Below are 17165 nucleotides of genomic sequence, written 5' to 3'. Positions count from 1 at the left end.
TGTGAGTGTTTCAAATGACCCACTATCTTCCTAACTGTTGCCACTGTGTCAGATATGCTGCGTTGGGTCAAAACACTTTCGTTCGCAGCTCGACTCTGCATTCTTCCAAAGCCTTTGTCATGTTCCATGTTCACGTAGCACAGCGTGTACTTTATTCTTGGGGATTTTCCAAGTTTCAAACATGTTCTCAAATGCCATTGAAGTCAAATATGGCTTTCCTCAGTACTAAGTCCTCGTCGACCCACTGTGCTGTCAGACTCAGCATGCTCATGGGGCTGACATCGCTGGTCCGAATGTCAGTCGTGAAGCTAATATCAGTGACGTCCATAGCAAGTAGCTCATGGATGTGCGTTTCAACAATACTGTGAAACTCCGGTAAGGCAACATCTGACAAATAGCGCCTGGTGGTGTGTCCCTGGGCTCGAGGTGCTCCACCAGTCGGCGAAAGCCAACATCATCCACGATAGAGAACGGTTGATTGTCAAAGGCATTGAAAACCATTATTTTGGCGTTAATGGATTTCACCTTTGAGTTGTCTCAATGAAAATGTCTTGCTCTTTCAAATGACTGCTCATTGAAATGACTGCACGACTTGAACTTGTTTAATTGTTGGAAGTGTGCGCTTAGTTCTGTTCTACTTTTGTTTTAAGTAGTCGCTGAACGCCTGGGGGTGATGCAATTTCAAATGAGTAATTAGATTTGTGGTATTGAAAGATTTCACTTTCTCCTCGGGAAATAATAGCAGCACAAACGTTGCATTTGGCCTTTTTGTTATCTTCCTTTGAAACGTCAATATAGATCCACACAGCAGACATTGTGGGCTACATTAGGAATGCTGTGTTACACGTGTAGCACTGTATTACACCATCTACCTACGTTATACATCAGCTCTGACGTGGGTTTTGCACATAGGCGTTTAACTATACACAGAGCTGATGCAAATGTTGGCATTTTTAGCTAATATCGGCCGATTCCGATCTGCTTACCGATATATTAGTCTGAATGGGTTTCCAGTTTGTAAACATAACCCTTGAGCCTGCATTTCATTTGTTGACACTTTCCGAGTTGACAAATAAGTCGAGTAAGGTTTTTAAACTTGCAATCGGCTAAAGAAATTCCACCCTCTTTTCATTCCAGATGAATCAAGAGTGAAAAGGCAAGATGCATTTAACAGCAGATTCAAAGTCTGGGCTGAAATACAGTATAATCCTGTCGAATTGGGTGCCATTTGTCAACATACCTTTGGGGCTACGGCAGACCCTCTCCAAATAACTTTATAGATTTAGGAAGATCCATCTGATCAGTAGATGCTCGTTAGTCACAGATGAAAGCTCTGTATCTGCGGGGCTCCGAAGAGCTCTCACATGTGCAGGCAGCATTTTTCTGCAGGTCTGTGTTATCTCACAACCCTGTGCTAAACTCCTTCCCTCAGCTTATAAACAATGGGTCAGGTACAGATAGGGGATGTCAAATATACTACCTCCTCAGTAAAGTTCAGTTCACCGTAATAGGAGAAATACTAAAGGGTTTTTCCCTTGATATTTTCTGATGTAATTGTCCTCTTATCGACTGGAAAGGATTTAAGCAATGCATTGAATTAGGCCTTATAATTTAATAACATTTTTTGTACTTTTTACCCCTTTTTCCCCCCAATTTCGTGAAATCCATTGATAGTTACAGTCTCGTCCCATCTCTTGCAACTCCCGTATGGACTCGGGAGAGGCGAAGGTCGAGAGCCATGCGTCCTCTGAAACACGACCCTGCCATGCCGCGCCTTCTCTGATTTTAATATTTCCTCAGATGGTATTGGCCAAGCCGTCCACTGAGAAACAGACAGAACAGGCGAGGCTGAATAAACTAGTGTTTAGAAACACAACATGGTACTGTTTTAGGAATCCTTCCCACAGCAAGCCAATGATTAACTAAAGCCATCTGCATGTGGTATCAGTGTGCAATAATGTTGAGGTTGAATTTGATTTGAGTTTATTTGAGTCAGTGATGGAGTCTTTAAAACAACGAATCCCTTTGAAAATAGCCTATGTTCCATTGATATGAGTCAGAAACAGTTATTCTAGTGTCAAAATGTACTACAAAGTGTAAATAGGATACTTTTAGTAAATGAAGGTTGGGTTTTAATTTGAAAATGCCCATTTACCCACTAACGTGGGGTGAACAGCGGCGGTGATTGCCATCTATCCAATAGTATAGACCGTGAGACAGCAGCTCCAACATTGTTTACATGAGACAACACGCCACACAATAGTATAGACCGTGAGACAGCAGCTCCAACTTTGTTTACAATACTGCACCTTTGTTAGATGTAATATTGTGCAAACACCCAAATTTCTTTAGTTATATCCTAGATTCATTCTGGTGATTTTGAGGAAGTGAAATAGGCTACAGTGTCTGATGGGGGGCAAACATCATTAACCAAACGAGGAAATGGTCAGAAAACACACCTCCAAGACTGAAATGTTGTTTTTCTAATGTGCAGCAGAAAACACACGTGCCAATTGGCGTGTTCAGTGGCTCTTTAAGATGAATGATGGAATAATAATAATAGGGTATGTTTTTTGTCTGAAAGGAAAATATTTAATTTACTTTGGCAAGCTGTGGCGAATAATGGTCTCTTAAGTGATGGTAATTTGACACGTAGAAATACACTCATATGTAAGCCATCCATCTCCAAGATAAATTATCTCGAAGGACCTGAATGTCTTTATGAAGAATGGCACGGTTTTAATCAGAAATGAATGCCCTGAATCGCCATAGATAACGTGCCATTACCTTCATAGCAACACAGCCTTATTATAGTGTTGCTCAATCAAATTGCCTTTTCTGTTTGTTTCTTGCCTGCCTTAGAAGGACACGGTAGAGAACTGCAGTGGTGGTAAAACAGGGAAGGCCAACTGCAAAGTGGAGGATGGTTCCAAATGACAGTGAGGAGGAGAGATGCAGAGAGACACACAGAATGACAAAGCAAGTCTGGTAAATGAGAGATGGACAGAGGGAGAGTGATGGACAGAGAGAGACAATCCTTCCAAGACAAGATGGAGCATCTGTCTGTGTGCTCCCTACTAGAGCCTAGGCTGAGTTATTCATTAATATATATCTGTATGTTGACTTTCCCTCAGTAATACATCACACAGTTGGCTGGACAGGGACTGGGTCGGGGGAAATAGGGAGGAGGAAGGAGAGACTGGCAGGAGGGAGACAGCTGGAGACGGGGAGACGCACGGAGATAGGGGGACTGTTATTATGGATGAGTTGCTCTCTGAGCAGAAGGCACAGAGAGCACTGTGGTGCTAACCATTATATCACTCTCAAAAATAAAAGATAATCAAGAATAATTGTCAATTTTATCTCTTTATGCTGGTTTGAGGGTGATGATTTATTTTTAAGTCATGATGAACCAACTTCTGATGTAACGTGTTTTGAAATAATGTCTGTGGTGAGACTGAAAATCAGATACAGTACCAGTCAAAAGTTTGGACACACCTACTCATTCAAGGGTTTTACTTTATTTTTTTGACTATTTTCTACATAATTGTGAAGACATCATAACTATGAAATTACACATATGGAATCATGTAGTAACCAAAAAAAGTGTTAAACAAATCAATATCTATTTTATATTCTTCAAAAGTTGCCATCCTTTGCCTTGATGACACCTTTGCACACGCTTGGCATTCTCTCAACCAGCTTCACCTGGAATGCTTTTTCCAACACTCTTGAAGGAGTTCCCACATATGCTGAGCACTTGTTGGCTCCTTTCCTTCCCTCTGCGGTCCAACTCATCCCAAACCATCTCAATTGGGTTGAGGTCAGGTGATTGTGGAGGCCAGGTCATCTGATGCAGCACACCATCACTCTCCTTCTTGGTCAAATAGTCCTTAACCTCTCTGGGATATGTGGGACTATAGCGTCCCACCTCGCCAACAGCCAGTGAAATTGCAGGGCACCAAATTCAAAACAACAGAAATCCAATAATTACAATTATTAAAGTTCCCGGATGTTGTACTAAATTCGCCAAAATACGAAGCATACACGCAGTGGACACTATTTCCGTACTTTTATGGCCCATAATGTAATTCTTCAGAAAATGGCCATGGCTTCACAAAGTTATCCTTACGAACCGCATAGCAATACAGCACTATGCACCAGTATGTTAGCTAGTATGTTACCTAACGTAGTTGGCTACTAATATATCGAACTTGCCAGGCATTATTTAACTATCTGCAATCTAACTAACTTCACAATGTTTATTGACTTGATTATTCACATCATGCTTAGCTAAGTGGTATAGTCGTTGTGCGTTTCAATGGAGTTAATAGCTGAATAGCCGGAAAGCTCTAATGTGTGATCTTGAAAATCTTGGTATGATGAGTGATAAGGGGGGTTTTCTATGTAAACTCAAAACCTCTCCAAATACAATTTGATGATACTTTAATGGGTGTTTTTCCTGGGGAGCTATCCATGCTTGTCCCCAGAAATGTCTTGACGGTATTTAGTGGTGTTACATCCTCACGATCCTACATGTAAACATTAGGTGACATCATTAGCCTTAGTATTTTTTACTGGTGACCCTGTTTGCTGCAATTAGATGTGTTTTTCCCTCCATACAATGCATCATTTGAAGTGTTAAGTTTTTAAATAGGGCATAAATCAACTAGGCTATAAACATGTTTTGGCTCTTCCATTGAAGAGAGATTACTGGGAGATAATTGCACAGTGAACTGTTAGGAACACAAGCATTTCACTATACCCGCAATAACATCTGCTAAATATATATGTGACCAATAACATTTGATTTGCTTTGCTAATGCGAGACAATAAATATCCTTGGAAAGTCACTCAAGTAAATGAAATGCTCATTCTGACCTGAAATGGAGTTTGAATTATTTGTTTGAGGGAAATACCTAATATGATATACAAAGGAATGGGATAGTCTCAGTAAGCCCTTATGATGCTAGACTAGTTTTTGTTAGAATCAGGAAACAAACATACACACTTTGGTGGTTTTTGTTTTAAATTCTAAGAATTAAATCCTGACTATTAACTGGCACTTTATAAGATTTGTATTCATGTTATTGACTCATCACACAATGTATAATATAAAAAATGGGATGCCAGTAGATTTGATGAATACATTAATGTAAAATAGGCCCCTTTCAATCACAGTACAACAAAACAGTATGGTAGATGTGTTTTCGTAGCCAGTTTAATTGCTCAAGTTTTAAATGTGCCCACATGATATGACCACAATGCTAAATAAAGCACTACAGACGAATCACAGTGATGAAAAGCAACTGCTGGTCCTTGACTGTCACCCTGTGGTTAAACTAAGCAAATACATATCAAATCAGATAGTCACGGCGTGCAATATGTGAATAGGTGTTTGTCCTAAAATAATAGGAAGTTACCCCCCAAAAATTCTGATGAAATGTTTTTAAAAAATTAGGAATATAATGAAAAGAGGCGAGTGAAATAACACCCTTAGATTTTTTTTAACCTGTTGAATGTAGCCTGATTTGTTACAGCAAGCTTGTCGTGACATGGGTCTCAGTGAGGTCAGGATTATTCCAGAGTCTGTCGAATCCTGCTTACAACTAATACAGCAATAATGAAGGAAGCAGTACCAATGACTAATACAACCAGTGCTATTACATTTGATCCAGAGGACTGCTTTAGGTTTGGACCTGAATATTATGATATAGTTGACTTAGTTGGAACAAATAGTACAAATGGTCAAATGTTTGTGGCTCTAGCAACATAAGAGATGTCAGACTTCAGAGAATCCTTGTCACAAGAACAGACAGCAAGGAACATGACCGTGTCTAGTTGAGCATTGGGCTATGTAGCTGAATAAGGAAGGAGTATTACTCTCAAGAGCCTGCCTCTAGTGACTGGATGTCAGAGGTGTTCAGGAAATGCGCTCCACAGAATTGTCCTCTCAGGATCTCCAAGACAATGCTGACTCTGATCTCATGGGAATCAGTGGCAAAAAACAAGGCATCACAAAGTGGAAAAGATGAAATGTATTAACGTTATAACATACACTATATATACAAAAGTATGTGGACACACCTTCAAAGTGGATTTGTGGATTTCAGCCACACCCGTTGTTGACAGGTGTGTAGAATCGAGCACACAGCCGTGCAATCTTCATAGCCAAACATTGGCAGTAGAATGGGCTTACTGACTTTCAACGTGGCACTGTCATAGGAGTCCACCTTTCCAACAAGTCAGTTCGTCACATTTCTGCCCTGCTAGAGCTGCCCCGCTCAACTTCAATTGCTGTTATTATGAAGTGGAAACATCAAGCTGCAACAATGGCTCAGCTGCGAAGTGGTAGGCCACACAAGCTCATAAAATGGCATATAAATCGTCTGTCCTCAGTTAAAACACTCACTGTCGACTTCCAAACAGCCTCTGGACGCAATGTCAGCACAAAAACTGTTTGTCGGGAGCATCATGAAAAGGGTTTCCATGTAAATCGCCCTGGAAACTGTTCTCTGGAGTGATTGATCATGCTTTACCATCTAGCAGTGTGACGGACGAATCTGGGTTTGGCAGACGCCAGGAGAACGCTACCTGTCCGAATGCAGAGTGGCAACTGTAAAGTTAGGTGGAGGAGGAATAATAGTCTGGGCCCCTTAGTTCCAGTGAAGGGACATCTTAACACTACAGCATGCAATGACATCATAGACAAATCTGTGCTTTGGGGCAACAGTTTTGGGAAGGCCCTTTCCTGTTTCAGCATGACAATGCCACCGTGCACAAAGCGAGGTCCATACAGAAATGGTTTGTCGAGATCAGTGTGGAAGAACTTGACCGGCTTACACAGAGCCCTGACCTCAATTCCATCAAACACCTTTGGGATGAATTGGAACGCCGATTACAAGCCAGGCCTAATCGCCCAACATCAGTGCCTGACCTCACTAATGTTCTTGTGGCTGAATGGAAGCAAGTCCCCGCAGCAATGTTCCAACATCTAGTGGAAAGCCTTCCCAGAAGAGTGGAGGCTGTTTTAGTAGCAAAGGGGGGACCAACTCCATATTAATTCCTATGATTTTGGAATGAGATGTTTGGTCATGTAGCATATGTATGAGATTCACACATGGTTATTCAATTGCACATGCCTGATCTCATGAACTTATGATGGTAAATAATTATTTCAGGTATTTTATTTGTTTTTAAGTTTGTTGTAAAGTACTGGGCTCTGGGTGTGCAACATGATGAATTTTCCCATGATGTTAGGTACAATAGATGAGCCCAAGTCGGCAGGTAGCCTGGTGGTTAGAGTGTTGGACTAGTAACCGGAAGGTTGCAAAATCAAATCCCTGAGCTGACAAGTTAAAAATCGGTTGTTCTGCCCCTGAACGAGGCAATTAACCCCGTGTTCCTAGGCCGTCATTGAAAAAAATAATTTGTTCGGGCTGAGATCCCGCTAACGGGATTGATATGACAACAGCCAGTAAAAGTGCAGGGCCCCAAATTCAAAACAACAGAAATCCCATAATGAAAATTCCTCAAACAAATATTACACCATTTTAAAGATACACTTCTTGTTAATCCCACCACGGTGTCCGATTTCAAAAAGGCTTTACAGCAAAAGCAAACCAAACGATTATGTTAGGTTAGAGCCAAGACACAGAAAAACACAGCCATTTTTGCAGTCAAAGAGAGGACTCACAAAAAGCATAAATAGAGATAAATTAATCACCAACCTTTGATCTTCATCAGATGACACTCATAGGACTTCATGTTACACAATACATGTATGTTTTGTTCGATAAAGTTCATATTTATATAAAAAAATCTGAGTTTACATTGGCGCGTTACGTTCAGTAGTTCCAAAACATCCGGTGATTTTGCAGAGAGCCACATAAATTTACAGAAATACTCATAATAAACATTGATAAAAGATACAACTATTATGCACGGAATTATAGATACACTTCTCCTTAATGCATCGGCTGTGTCAGATTTTTAAAAAAACTTTACGGAAAAAGCACACCATGCTATAATCTGAGTACGGTGCTCAGAAACCAAAACAACCCAAACAGATATCCGCCATGTTGTGTAGTCAACAGAAATGAGAAATAGCATTATAAATATTCACTTACCTTTCATGATCTTCATCAGAATGCACTCCCGGGAATCCCAGTTCCACAATAAATGTTTTTTTGTTCGATAAAGTCCATAATTTATGTCCAAATATCTCTTTTTTGTTCGCGAGTTTAGCCCAGTAATCCAAATTGATGACGCGCGATCACTAGGAGCAACCAAAAAGTCAAAAAGTTCCGTTACAGTCCGTAGAAACATGTCAAACGAAGTATAGAATCAATCTTTAGGATGTTTTTAACAAATCTTCAATAATGTTCCTTTGTCTGTAGAATTGCAATGGAACTCAAGCTAACTCTCACGTGAACGAGCGTGGCCAGCTCGTGGCTCTCTGGCAGACCTCTGACTCATTCCCCTCTCATTCGCCCCCACTTCACAGTAGAAGCATCAAACAAGGTTCTAAAGGCTGTTTACATCTAGTGGAAGCCGTGGGAAGTGCAATTTGACCCCATAGACTGTGCATTCGATAGGGAATGAGTTGAAAAACTACAAACTTCAGATTTCCCACTTCCTGGTTGGATTTTTTCTCAGGTTTTTGCCTGCCATATGAGTTCTGTTATACTCAGACATCATTCAAACAGTTTTAGAAACTTCAGAGTGTTTTCTATCAAAATCTACTAATAATATGCATATATTAGCAACTGGGCCTGAGTAGCAGCCAGTTTACTCTGGGCACCTTATTCATCCAAGCTACTCAACTCGTTATGGCTGGGGGCAGTATTAACTGACTTGCCTAGTTAAATAAAGGTACAATTTTAAAAAGTCTCCTGGTCCAAATCAAATTGTACTATTGTTTTGCCTTTGTTTTGTCTATGCACTCACTTTCACGTTGTATTTTTCCTTTCTTAGCAGTGGTAAAACATCTGGAACAGTTGACAATTTCTAAAAGAATAAGCACCTTGAAAAAGTACAGATGTGTTTAATCCTTAGAGTCTAAATGGGGAGGAGTTGGGGCTTCTACTTCTACTTCGCTGCCATGTATCTGAGAGCTATAAGAAATATCAGGATTTTCTTTTTTACACATATTTAACAAATAAAAGTTGCCATTAAACTAGTTCTATATACACTGACTATACAAAACATTAGGAACACCTGCTCTTTCCATGACATAGAATGACCAAGTAAAAGCTATGATCCCTTATTGATGTCACATGTTAAATCCATTTCAATTAATGGAGATGTGCCATTCAGAGGGTGAATGTGCAAGACAAAAGGTTTAAGTGCCTTTGAACTAACAATGTTTATCTATTATATAGAATAACTCTGTACTTGGAACAGAATTCTTTATGCTAGAAAGGTAGCTCATTTTAAATTGAATAAAATTTTATTGGTCACATACACGTGGTTAGCAGATGTTATTGCGAGTGTAGCGAAATGCTTGTGCTTCTAGTTCCGACAGTGCAGCAATATCTAACATGTAATCTAACAATTCCACAACAACTACCTACTACACACAAATCTAAGTAAAGGAATATAATAAGAATATATACATATACATAAATATATGGATGAGCAATGACAGAGCAGCATAGGCAAGATGCAATAGATGGTATAAAATCCAGTATATACATATGAGATGTGTAATGCAAGATATGTAAACATTATTAAAGTGGCATTATTAACGTGACTAGTGATCCATTTATTAAAGTGGCCAATGATGTCAAGTCTGTAGGTAGGCAGCAGCCTCTCTGTGTTAGTGATGGCTGTCAGTCTGATGGCCTTGAGATAGAAGCTGTTTTTCAGTCTCTCAGTCCCAGCTTTGATGCACCTGTACTGACCTCGTCTTCTGGATGGTAGCTGGGTGAACAGGCAGTGGCTTGGGTGGTTGTTGTCCTTGATGATCTTTTTGGCCTTCCTGTGAGATCGTGTGCTGTAGGTGTCCTGGAGGGCAAGTAGTTTGCCCCCAATGATGCGTTGTGCAGATTGCACCACCATCTGGAGAGCTTTGCGGTTGTGGGCGGTGCAGTTGCCGTACCAGGCGGTGATACGGCCTGACAGAATGCTCTCAATTGTGCGTCTGTAAAGGTTTGTGAGGGTTTTAGGTGACAAGCCACATTTCTTCAGCCTCCTGAGGTTGAAGAGGTACTGTTGAGCCTTCTTCAGCCTTCTTCACCACACTGTCTGTGTGCGTGGACCATTTCAGTTTATCCGTGATGTGTATGCCGAGGAACTTAAAACGTTTCACCTTCTCCACTGCGGTCCCGTCGATGTGGATAGAGGGGATCTCCCTCTGCTGTTTCCTAAAGTTCACGATCATCTCCTTTGTTTTGTTGACATTGAGTGAGAGGTTGTTTTCCTGCCACCACACTGAATGCCTTCACCTCCTCCCTGCTGGCTGTCTCGTCGCTGTTGGAAATCAAGCCTTCTACTGTTGTCTCGTCTGCAAACTTGATGATTGAGTTAGAGGCATGCTTGGCCAGGCAGTCATGGGTGAACAGGGAGTACAAGAGGGGGCTGAGCACGCATCCTTGTGGTGTCCCAGTGTTGAGGATCAGCGAAGTGGAGATGTTGTTTCCTACCTTCACCACCTGGGGGCGGCCCGTCAGGAAGTGCAGGACCCAATTGCACAGGGTAGGATTGACACCCAAGGCCTCAAGCTTAATTATGCGCTTGGAGGGTACTATGGTGATGAATGCTGAGCTATAGTCGATGAACAGCTTTCTTACATATGTATTCCTCTTGTCCAGATGGGATAGGACAGTGTGATGGCGATTGCATCGTCTGTGGACCTGTTGGGGTGGTAAGCAAATTGAAGTGGGTCTAGGGTGACAGGTAAGGTAGAGGTGATATGATCCTTGACTAGTCTCTCAAAGCACTTCATCATGACAAAAGTGAGTGATAGGCATTTAGTTCAGTTACCTTTGCCTGCTTGGATACAGGAACAATGGTGGCCATCAAATCAAATCAAATTTATTTATATAGCCCTTCGTACATCAGCTGATATCTCAAAGTGCTGTAAAGAAACCCAGCCTAAAACCCCAAACAGCAAACAATGCAGGTGTAAAAGCACGGTGGCTAGGAAAAACTCCCTAGAAAGGCCAAAACCTAGGAAGAAACCTAGAGAGGAACCGGGCTATGTGGGGTGGCCAGTCCTCTTCTGGCTGTGCCGGGTAGAGATTATAACAGAACATGACCAAGATGTTCAAATGTTCATAAATGACCAGCATGGTCGAATAATAATAAGGCAGAACAGTTGAAACTGGAGCAGCAGCACAGTCAGGTGGACTGGGGACAGCAAGGAGCCATCATGTCAGGTAGTCCTGGGGCACGGTCCTAGGGCTCAGGTCCTCCGAGAGAGAGAAAGAAAGAGAGAATTAGAGAGAGCATATGTGGGGTGGCCAGTCCTCTTCTGGCTGTGCCGGGTGGAGATTATAACAGAACGTGGCCAAGATGTTCAAATGTTCATAAATGACCAGCATGGTTGAATAATAGTAAGGCAGAACAGTTGAAACTGGAGCAGCAGCATGGCCAGGTGGACTGGGGACAGCAAGGAGTCATCATGTCAGGTAGTCCTGGGGCATGGTCCTAGGGCTCAGGTCCTCCGAGAGAGAGAAAGAAAGAGAGAAGGATAGAATTAAAGAACGCACACTTAGATACACACAGGACACCGAATAGGACAGGAGAAGTACTCCAGATATAACAAACTGACCCTAGCCCCCCGACACATAAACTACTGCAGCATAAATACTGGAGGCTGAGACAGGAGGGTTCAGGAGACACTGTGGCCCCATCCGAGGACACCCCCGGACAGGGCCAAACAGGAAGGATATAACCCCACCCACTTTGCCAAAGCACAGCCCCCACACCACTAGAGGGATATCTTCAACCACCAACTTACCATCCTGAGACAAGGCCGAGTAAGCATATTGAAGCATGTGGAGACAGAAGACTGGTATAGGGAGAGATTAAATATGTCCGTAAACACACCAACCAGCTGGTTTGTGCATGCTCTGAGGATGCGACTTGCGGTACCGTCTGGGCCGGCAGCCTTGCGAGGGTTAACACGTTTAAATGTCTTATGTCGGCCACGGAGGACAGCCCACAGTCCTTGGTAGCGGGCTGCATCGGTGGCTCTGTATTATCCTCAAAGCAGGCAAAGATGGTGTTTAGTTTGTCTGGATGTCGGTGTCTGTGATTTTCTGCAGATCCTGCCTCATACGTCTCGTGTCTGAGCCGTTGAATTGTGACTCCACTTTGTCTCTATACTGACATTTTGCTTGCTTGACTGCCTTGCGGAGGGAATAACTACACTGTTTGTAGTCGGCCTTATTCCCAATCACCTTTCCATGGTTAAAAGAGATATTTCACACTTAATGCAGTAGTTCAAGCTTTTAGATGAGTATTAAAAGTCAGCTACTAGCTAGTTTACTAAAAAAAAGACAACTTACCAGTTTGTCCAAAACTTCTGTATTTTCTCAATGTTGCCAATTCTTATTCCTGAATGCATTTAGTTATTTGGTCCTCAAAACTTCAACTCCATGCCATTTTGAAAATTAGGCATTTCCCGTGAACCGAAATACACCTCATCACTCTCCCTCATCTGTTTGGTCGGGTAGGCAGTCCTGAGTTGGCATGTGTCTCATTACACTCCCTCATCTGATTGGTCGGGTAGGCGGCCTTCTGACTTTGTGGCTGTGGTAACTAGGGATGGCCTATTTATTATTAAAATAAAGGCACTTATTATCAGTGGTGGAAAAAGTACCCAATTGTCATACTTAAATAAAAGTAAAGATACCAAGTAAAAGTGAAAGTCACCCAGTAAAATACTACTTGAGTAAAAGTCTAAAAGTATTTGGTTTTAAATATTCTGAAGTATCAAAAGTAAATGTAATTGCTAAAATATACTTAAGTATCAAAGTAAAACTATAAATCATTCCCATGTCCTTATATTAAGCATGTAATGGCTTTCCTCCTCTTCGTCAGAAGAGGAAAGTCGAGAAGGATCGGAGGACCAATATGCGGCGTGGTATGTGTCCATGGTATTTATTTACACACATAAACTGAACACTCCATACAAAAACAATAAACGTAGCGTGAATAACCAAAAACGAAAACAGTACCGTGTGGTGTAAAACACAGACACGGAAACAATCAACCACAAAACAACAGTGAAACCCAGGCTACCTAAGTATGATTCTCAATCAGAGACAACCAGGCTACCTAAGTATGATTCTCAATCAGAGACAACCAGGCTACCTAAGTATGATTCTCAATCAGAGACAACCAGGCTACCTAAGTATGATTCTCAATCAGAGACAACCAGGCTACCTAAGTATGATTCTCAATCAGAGACAACCAGGCTACCTAAGTATGATTCTCAATCAGAGACAACCAGGCTACCTAAGTATGATTCTCAATCAGAGACAACTAACGACACCTGCCTCTGATTGAGAACCATACTAGGCTGAACACAGAAAAACAACCTAGACACACACAACATAGAATGCCCCCCCCCAACTCACGTCCTGACCAACTAAAACAAACAATTAACACAAATACTAGGGTCAGAACGTGACAAAGCAAAACAGTTGGCATCATTATTGATTTATTTGCGGATAGCCAGGGGCGCACTGCAACACTCAGGCATCTTTATGAACTAAGCATTTGTGTTTAGTGAGTCCGCGAGATCAGAGGCAGTAAGTATGATCAGGGATGTTCTTTTGAAAATTGTTCTGAAACATTTTCCTGTCCTGCTAAGCATTAAAAATGGAACGAGTACTTTTGTGTGTCAAGGAAAATGTATGGAGTAAAAATAACATTATTTGCTTTAGGAATGTAGTGAAGCAGATGTAAAAGTTGCAAAAACTAATAAAGTACAGATACCCCCAAAAAACTACTTAGGTAGTACTTTAAAGTATTTTTGCTTTAGTACTTTGTGCCACTGCTTATTATTTGTTATGCTGACAGGGAGAATCAGCAAGGAATTTCCCTTTTACCTTGATGATCATTATAATGTAATTCTAAAAAGATTGATGACCACAGGATTGGTGACCACAGGCACAAGCAGTGATGAACATAGATGAAAGGTTATAGATTTATAGATCTAGCCCACTTTCTACATTGAGAAGTTGACTATTTTGCCCGGCAGGCGAGATAAAAAACAAGTTGTATAACTTAAGCTACTGCTATGCCAATGCCATAAAGTTATAGGCCATAAAAATATTAAACTGACAAGTAACATTCATTCAAGCCACAAATTGTACATTCCAAAGTATGTTTTTGCAGTTCTCTAAATCACTTGTATTAGGTACGTTGGTGTCACGTTCTGACATTAGTTCCTTTGTTTTGTCTTTTGTTTTAGTATGGTCAGGGCGTGAGTTGGATGGGTTGTCTATGTTAGTCTGTCTATGATTTTTATTTCGGTGTTTGGCCTGGTATGGTTCTCAATCAGAGGCAGCTGTCAATCGTTGTCCCTGATTGAGAACCATATTTAGGTAGCCTGTTTTGTATTGTGGTTGTGGGTGATTGTTCCTGTTTCCTGCGTTCACGGTACGGGACTGTTACGTCTTTGTTCATTTTGTCGGTTTATTGTTTTTTTGTTCGTCGTTAAAGTATTCTATTAAAAGGGGATAATCATCACGCTGCATTTTGGTCCTCCTCTCTTTCCCCAAACGACAAGCGTTACAGTTGGTTCTCTGTTTTATTAAACAACCCTAATCATGGGTTATAAAAAGCTAAACTGTTTTTATGTAACTCTTTTTATCAAACATTTGTAACTTTATGTAATAATTACTGTAATTAGTAATTACTGTGTCAACATACGCAGTTGCATGATGAGAGGCATTCCGTGGTTTATGTGCCTGTAAGCGGAAAATTATCAGATATGAACATCTATACATTTTATTTTTTTATTAACCTTTACTTGTTATGGCTGGGGGCAGTATTGAGTAGCTTGGATGAATAAGGTGCCCAAAGTAAATTGCCTGCTACTCAGGCCCAGTTGCTTAATATATGCATATTATAAGTAGATTTGGATAGAAAACACTGAAGTTTCTAAAACTGTTTGAATGATGTCTGAACAGAACAGAACTCACATGGCAGGCAAAAACCTGAGAAAAAATCAAACCAGGAAGTGGTAAATCTCAGGTTTGTAGTTTTTCAACTCTTCGCCTATTGAATATACAGTGTCTATGGGGTCAAAATGCACTTCCTAAGGCTTCCACTAGATGTCAACAGTCTTTAGAACCTTGTTTGATGCTTCTACTGTGAAGCAGGGGGGAATGAGAGAGGCTTGAGTCAGTGGCCTGTCAGTGCCACGAGCTGGTCACGCTCGTTCAATTGAGAGTTAGCTTGAGTTCCATTGCATTTCTGAAGATAAAGGAATTCTCCGGTTGGAACATTATTGAAGATTTTTGATAAAAACATCCTAAAGATTGATTCTATACATCGTTTGACATGTTTCTATGAACTGTAATATAACTTTTTTTACTTTTTGTCTGAACTAAGCGATTGCGCATTGAGCATTTGGATTACTGGGCTAAACTCTCAAACAAAAAGGTTTTTGGACATAAATGATGGACTTTATCCAACAAATCAAACATTTATTGTGGAACTGGGATTCCTGGGAGTGCATTCTGATGAAGATCATCAAAGGTAAGTGAATATTTATAGCACTATTTCTGCCTTCTGTTGACTCCAACATGACAGACATCTGTATGACTTGATTTGTTGTCTGACTCAGATTATTGCATGGTGTGCTTTTTCCGTAAACTTTTTTTGAAATCTGACACAGCGGTTGCATTAAGGAGAAGTGTATCTATAATTCCATGCATGATAGTTGTATATTTTATCAATGTTTATTATGAGTATTTCTGTAAATTGATGTGGCTCTCTGCAAAACCACCGGATGTTTTGGAACTACTAAACATAACGCGCCAATGTAAACTCAGATTTTTGTATATAAACTTTATCGAACAAAACATACATGTATTGTCTAACATGAAGTCCTATGAGTGTCATCTGATGAAGATCATCAAAGGTTAGTGATTCATTTTATCTCTATTTCTGCTTTTTGTGACTACACTCTTTGGCTGGAAAATGGCTGTGTTTTTCTGTGAGTAGGCTCTGACCAACATAATCATATGTGGTGCTTTCGCTGTAAAGCCTTTTTGAAATCGGACACTGTGGTGGGATTAACAACAATTTTATCTTTAAAATTGTGTAAAATACTTCTATGTTTGAGGAATTTTAATTGAGATTTCTGTTGTTTTGAATTTGGCACCCTGCCCTTTCACTGGCTGTTGTCATATCGATCCCATTAGTGGGATTCAAGCCATTAACTAGGTAAGTCAGTTAAGAACAAATTATTATTTACAATGACTGCCTTATGCAATAAGATGATGATAATATCAACCTGTATGCAACTAAATACTTTACTACTTTACTTTACTCTGTTAAGGGGCAGTCTTCACCCTCATTTACTTGAATCATCATTTTTGTCAACCATTCATTCAGGATGAGTCTTTCAGAGAACAGGCTCAATATCAAATCACCTCCATTGACATCATCTGACCAACAGAGAGCAGCATGATCTCACATACAGCAGTGTAAGGAGTCAAGTAAAACGGATCAGTATTTTCACTAAGGATTCTTAGACATCCACTGTACCTATCACTCCGGTGTACAACATAACTTCAACATTATCTCAACATAAAGCCATATGTTTCACAAATCATATAATGACTGGACTAAGGCATTTGAGTCACTTGCCAAATTGTTTCCCTTACTTTAGACTTAAGCAAGACGGAAATATGTACAGTGCCTTCAGAAAGTATTCACAGCCCTGGACTTTTTCAACAACAAAAAAAGTGTTCCAGCCTGAATTAAAAAAAAAAAATGATTAAATTAATTGGCCAACAAACAATACCCCATAATGTAAAAGTGGAATGATGTTTTTCCTTTTTATTTTATTTCTGACCAATTAATAAAAAATGAAAAGCAGAAATTTGTTGAGTCAATAAGTAGTCAACCCCTGTTGTTATGGCAAGCCTAAATAAGTTCAGGAGTAGAAATGTGCGTAACAAGTAACATAATAAGGT

This window comes from Oncorhynchus keta, chromosome 26, assembly GCF_023373465.1.
Source record: "Oncorhynchus keta strain PuntledgeMale-10-30-2019 chromosome 26, Oket_V2, whole genome shotgun sequence".
Lineage (NCBI taxonomy): Eukaryota > Metazoa > Chordata > Actinopteri > Salmoniformes > Salmonidae > Oncorhynchus > Oncorhynchus keta.
The sequence above is the reverse complement of the archived record's forward strand: the minus strand, read 5'-3'. Positions refer to the sequence as shown.